The sequence below is a fragment of the Cervus elaphus genome, chromosome 22 (genome assembly GCF_910594005.1).
Source record: "Cervus elaphus chromosome 22, mCerEla1.1, whole genome shotgun sequence".
NCBI lineage: Eukaryota > Metazoa > Chordata > Mammalia > Artiodactyla > Cervidae > Cervus > Cervus elaphus.
This window is the reverse complement of record NC_057836.1, coordinates 6,784,017-6,790,103: the sequence shown is the minus strand read 5'-3', so window position 1 is coordinate 6,790,103 and position 6,087 is coordinate 6,784,017. Positions and strand designations below refer to the sequence as shown.

Sequence of the window (6,087 nt, the reverse complement as noted above, 5' to 3'; positions counted from 1 at the left end):
AAGGGAGGAACTTTGTTCCCTTTGGGCAGTGGGGAGCCATGGAGAGTTCTGTGCCAAGAGGGGAGCGGGGCTGTATTCATTCCTTGATTATCCTCTACCTGCGCTCAGCCTGACACACCCCTTCCCATCCCAGGCCCCGCAGTCCTACCCAGCACCCCGCCTGCTGGGCTCAAGGCACATCTCCTTTGAGAGCTAACGTTTGGTGAGTGTGTGCTGCGTTAGTTCTTTTAGCTGCCCCAGCCATGAGGTCTGCCTGTTATGATGGTGGTTTGACAGACGAGGAAACCAAGGCACAGAGAACATCACACAGATCAAGGTCATCATGCAGATCGTGGCCAGCAGAGTAGACTCAACTCCAGAATCTACCCCAGCCTCTCCCAGCTCTGAGAAGCGGCCGGGCATTGTGGGCAGCATCCAGCACCATGCTCCTCCCAGCAGGCAAGGTGGGGTCCTTATGCCCACTCACAGGGCTGCAAGGTCAAGGGCCCCACAGCTTGTCCACCAAGGAGCTGAGACTCCAACCCTGGTCCGTGAGACCCACGTGCCCACATGAGGGGCCTGGCAGGCATAGCACCGGGAAGCCTGAGCTTCCTTTAACCCGAGCCTGCATCGGGTGAGCTGCCTCAGTCAGGAGTCATTTCTGAGGTCCCTCGCTCCCCTTTGGGAGGATGGGGGAGACGGTGGACTCCTCCTGCCGAGCTGCCCTGGGGCTCAGGTCCCAGCCCCCTTTACTGCCTCTTCCCCTGCTCTGTCCTCTCAAAGTGGCTTTTCATCCCCGAACTGACCTGGCCCACCAGGTCCCAGCCCTTCCCTGCAGAGACTGAAAAGCAGGCTTAACTGCATCCACTTAACAGTTTCACAGCCAGAAAAACCAGCAGAGGGAAACACAATGTTTGCAGACCGGGTCAGGTCCAAGGTCACTCCATAAAAATGGATTCCTAGAAAAACATAAACCAGCAATTTACCCAGTGAATTTTATTGGCTTCCAAAAAAAAAAAAAGCTATCCCATTTGAATAACGAAGAGAGAAAACATCTCCAGTTCCTCCTTTATTAGTGAATAAGGACACACAAAAACTCAACAGAGATGGAACATGCATTCCCAGGCAGTTTCAGGTCTGGTTTATTAGCCACTTTCATTTCATAAAAACCAGCATTTCTATTCAAATAGGATGATGTCCAAAAGGTCTGTTCGCTTTTGAAAAAAAAAAATGTATTGAATACAGGTTAAGTCTTAGTTCTATTTTTTGTTTTTTAAACAAAGCTCAGATCCTCCTGACTTCGCGCCTGTTACTACAGCCGGAGGGAAACTGATTACAGAATCCATCTGATATGTCGGATTTCTTTGTGGCATCCACTTCATCGCTCAGCAGCCAGCCATGATGTCATAAGCCCATCAGATTTCCGGTAGGGGGGAAACGCTGGGGAATTGGAAAGAATGGATGTTTCTTACCGTCAGGAAGGGGAGGGAAGGGGTTGGGTGTGTGTTTGGGAGGCAGTGGGGGGTGCGCGGGGGACATGGGGACGGGAGGCAGCTTCAATGTTTGTGATATTAAATGTCAGGCAGAAACCTGAAAAATCCAGCCACCCAGATGTTTTCGAAATATCCAGATGTCTGGCATCGAGCAGACCGCGTTCCCTTCTAGTCCCCTCCCGTCCCAAGAGGCATTTGACATTTCGGCTCTGACCTCAGGTCTCCAGCAAGTGTCCACCCTCGGGTTTGGAATTTTTTTTCTAAATCTTTACACATGGATGACAGGCATAACTAGGTCCAGATTTTTAAAAGCTGTTGAAGCAGTGATTTGAAAAGTTCAGTCCCTGGAATTAGCTTCCACGGAATACACTCTGCAAGCCAAAAAGGCGGAAAAAAAATCCCTCAGCCAACACACACACACAAACATATGTGACTCTGAAGCCATAGGAGTTAAAAACCCCAAACAAAACCGAGGAGTCTGAGAACCAAGGACTCTCGCCTGATACTGAGAAGCGATGAGCCCTCCCCCAGGAGCTCGCTTCCCCCAAATCAGAAAAACACCAAACAGCTTTGTTCTTCCTGACAAAGCCCCTCGCTTCCAAGGAACAGACAGTTGCCAACAAAAGCACAGGGTAGAACTAATTTACACTCAGACTCAGGGCTTCAAGGAGTCATAAAGTACAGAAATGGAAATGGTTCTGCCAAGGACTCTGCCTCCCCGCCACTGGCAATGGGGACCCCAGCGCCTGGGGGAGCCCTGCAGGCCACAGACGGAGCAGAGTCCTGGCTTCCAGTGGCCTGGCCACACGCCCACGGAGGCCACCTCCAAGGCTTGTGGCTAATTGCTCCTGAAAAAGAGCCAAGAACTGCAGGCCCCTGGGGTCCCAGCTCTGCAACTTCACAGGGAGCCAGGAGGAGAGGCAGCTGGGGAGGGGGAACCCTTTCCAATTAGAACTGAGAGCTTCGATAACAAGGAAGGGGGTGGTGAGGACTGGGAGTGGGGGGTGTCTGACAGAGGGCAGGAGGAGTTGAGTGGGGGCTCAGGATTGGAGGTGGGGCGTTCAGTGGCATCCTCTCCTAGGGCAACCCCTGAGCTTTTCAGATGCAGAAATCGAAGGCCAGGAGCGGCTGAGTGGCCCGCCCAAGGTCACCAGGCTCATTAGAGGGACAGCTAGTACTGGGGGAACGGAAAACACAGGCCTGGCACTGCGTGGCTCTTCCCCGAACGTTATCTAATTTAATCCTCGCAACACCCTGTGAGGGGAGGATTAACATTAACCTCAGTTTCCAGAGGAGCCAATGGAGGTGCAGAGAGGTTAAGCAATTTGCCCAAGGTCACACAGCCCAGTCATTTGCAGAACTTGGCAGTGAACCACTGACTCCAAATCCAGTGCTCTTTCTGCTGGGTGGGGGGAGGCAGTGAAGGTTTAATGGGGAACAGTGATCTGATTTAAATACATCTTTAAAATGCTGGTGATCCCCATAGAACAGAATGGATTAAATCATTGCAAATTAATTTTTTAAAGCGACTCCAGTCAGGAGGGCCGGGGAGGGGGGGGGTGGGGTGGGGAGCCGTTTTCAGTTTTCTTCCCATCCCTGCCGGAGCCTCAGTAAAGCATGCAGACACTGTCTAGCTGTGCGTGGAGGCCACTCATTCCCCTGAAGTGGGGGGTGGGGGGGGGTGCTAAAAGCTTTGTCAGGCGTCTGTGACAGCGGTAATCTACCACCAGAAAGCTGCTAGGCGCACAGGTCTGAAGAGCCCCGGGAGGGAGAAATTCACTGAGGACAGAAACTATAAAAAAATGAAAGTAAGAGTTGGCCCTCTAAGCCTGATTCCTCCTTTCCAGCCCGGAATTTAAATGAACCACAGATTACCTGGGCTGCTATCTGTGGCCCAGAGGCCTGACTCTGGGTCCTGTCTGTCCAAGATGTGGGGGAGGAGGGCGGTTAACGTGGCCCTGTACCCCGGCCCTCGACCCCACCTTCTCCCAGAGTGGGATTTGAAGGAAGCCAAGCCTCCCAGAGCTGGGACACACAAATGAGGGTAGGCTGGTCTGAGCTCAGAGAAAAAGACACTCACCTGTCCCCAGGTGCCCCCCCCCCCGCCCCGAGAGTCTCTTCGCTTCCCAAGGGCCAGCCTTGGCACTTCAGCGGGCTATCCGTGCCAGGCCTCTCCCTGCCCTCTTCCTCACCAAGCCTGCTGGTTTCTTTTCATTTGTTTCTGTGGATAGCAAATGGGGTGTGGAGCCCAGGACCCAGGCCAGGGAAGAGGAAAGAAAAATTTCTGCCATCTGGGTGACTGATCTGGCTGAGCAGCTCCCGTTTTTCTGGGAAAATTCTACTCATCCTTTATTTGATTTGCCTACAAACACCCTGAGACTCAGCTCCTGCCCTCCTGGCACTTACAACCGATTGGAGGAGTCAAACATTAACCCAGTAATGCCATAAAAATGTCCCTGGAAGGAGGGGTTCCCAGGCTAGGAGAGTGCATCATAGGGGAAGTGTCGAGTCAGGGGAGATCAAGGAAGGCCTCTTGGAGGAGGTGACTGATGATGAAGCATTAACCCTTCCGACTCACGTCACCTCTGTAGAGGAGCCTTTCCTGATGGCCACTCAAGGTTGCCTCCTGTCCCCATTCCTTTCCTGATTCTTCTTCACCATCTGTTTCCCTGCAATAGTCTGGAAGTCCCCGAGAGGCCAGAGGTGTGCCCTGTTTGCCACTGAATTGCCTGTGCTTGGGACATGGTAGATGTTTGATGACTACTTGTTGGTCAAAAAAAAAAAAATGTAAACATGTGCAAAGGACCTGTGGTAGGAGGAATCACAGAGACACAGGAGGAGTCAGAACGGGGGGAGGGGTGGAAAGCACAGAGAGTAGTGGGAGGTGAGACAGAGCTACCCCCAAGAACCACCCTGGACCGACCAGCATCTCCTCCAGACGGTGGGCCCCCTTCTGCTCTTCCCCGGTGGCAGAGACTGGGGTTGGGTGTCTTCCTTCTCCTCCGGAGGAGTGTCACAGGGATGCCCTGCCCGACTTGATCTGCACCAGACAGCGCTCCCCTGGGGTCGAGGCATGTGAGCACTCACATCACCTGCCCAATACTCCGCCTCTCACCATTGCCTTCCTTCCTCCATTCATTCCCTTGCGTGAACCTGTGGGGTCACCCGGAGCCCCTGAGAGGCAGTGGGAGGCAGATCCAGGGACTCCCTACACCCCACCCCCAGGTTTCTTCTGCACCCCAGCACCAGCAGCCCGGCACCCTTTCTCCTCCCTAAGGCAGAAGTGGAAGGAGAGAAGGAGCAGGGCTCCGGGCATGGACCAGACGGGTTTGTGTCCCCTAGGCTGATGACCAGCGTGTGTCTGGACACCAGGCCAGCCTCTGCCCCTCAGATTCCTCCCAGGTGACAAGCAGATGCCCCAAGCTCCCGCGGAGACAGAACAGGTGTGCCCAAGAGGCTCGAAATCAATCTCTGGTTTTCCTCTAGGGCTCGGTTCAGTCACTCCTGAGGCTGGGGTCCAGGGTTCCCCCGAGGGCGCCTCGAGCCAGGGGAAGCGGCCGAGACCCACGGCGGTGGCGGAGGTTGCGGGGGGCGGGGGGGCCCTGCCCCAGCGTGGACCCTCCCTCTGCGCCGCCGGCGCCGCACGCTCTGGCAAACTTTCTGCGTCTGCCACCCGCTCGCGTCTACACCTGCTCGTGGTTCTACGGCGCGTGTCCACGGCCTCACCTGCCCCCGGGTCGCTGGCTCAGTCATAGTCCGAGTCTCCAGTCTCACTCGCCAAGAGTTAGGAGGACTTAGGGATCAGTATCGACGACCTCGGGATTTCGGGGTGGGGGGACGCCTCAGCCGGCTCCCCTGCTCTCGTTTACACCACTTCGGCAGTCCCCCCAGGTCACTGGACACGTCTCAGCTAAGGGAGCCGCGTCCACCTCTCCTCGGAGACACCGTAGCTCTTGGGGCCGCGTCCACACTGCTCAAGGCGCACGAGACCCTCCAGAGCGCGGACCTGCACGCAGATCCCCGCGAAAGACAGCGGCTCAGCGTAAGAGGTGAGCCCGGATCTCCTCCTGGTGCCCTCCACGCCCAGACCAGCCGGCCGGGGGCGGCTTACCTTGCCCGCGCCCTCACGCTCCTGTCCAGGCGATACCGTCTCTTTCATACATTGCGCAATATTGTCGATGGTGAAAGAACATGTTATAAATCCTCTCCCGGTCACTTGGCAGTTCCCCACCCTCCCGCCTTTCTTCTTTTTTCGGCGTTTAAGACAATACTCGGCTCCAGCAGCCGGCCGCTGGCCAGGGGACTCCCGGGCAGGCACCGCTGGCCGCGGCGGGGCGGGCCTTGGGCGTGGTCTGGGCGGGGCCCAGCGCCATGGGGGCGGGGCCGGGCGGGGTGGGGCGGGGCACCCGGGCTCTGGCCACACTCCCCGGGGAAGCCTCTGCCGGCGACTAGAGCTCCTGTTCCGGCTTCTGATTGGTCGGCCGGTCCGGCGATGCTGACGCCTGATTGGTTAAGGCAAAGAAGAGTAGAGGGTTACAGGGATCCATTCTTTGCCTTTTTTTTTTCCTGTAGCCGCCACTACTCTTTTGGGTCCTCCTGAGATTTGTAGCCTTTT

General features: G+C 55.8%; 1 long non-coding RNA gene across 1 annotated transcript; it reads right to left on the bottom strand.

Moving 5' to 3' along the window:
- Positions 1-1,049: 1,049 nt before the first annotated feature.
- On the bottom strand, positions 1,050-5,775 carry LOC122679826. The gene is made up of 3 exons (XR_006336553.1): positions 5,584-5,775; positions 1,687-1,843; positions 1,050-1,419 (listed from the first exon to the last, which is right to left on the bottom strand). It is a non-coding gene; the product is annotated as an uncharacterized LOC122679826 (long non-coding RNA).
- Between the last annotated feature and the right edge of the window lie 312 nt (positions 5,776-6,087).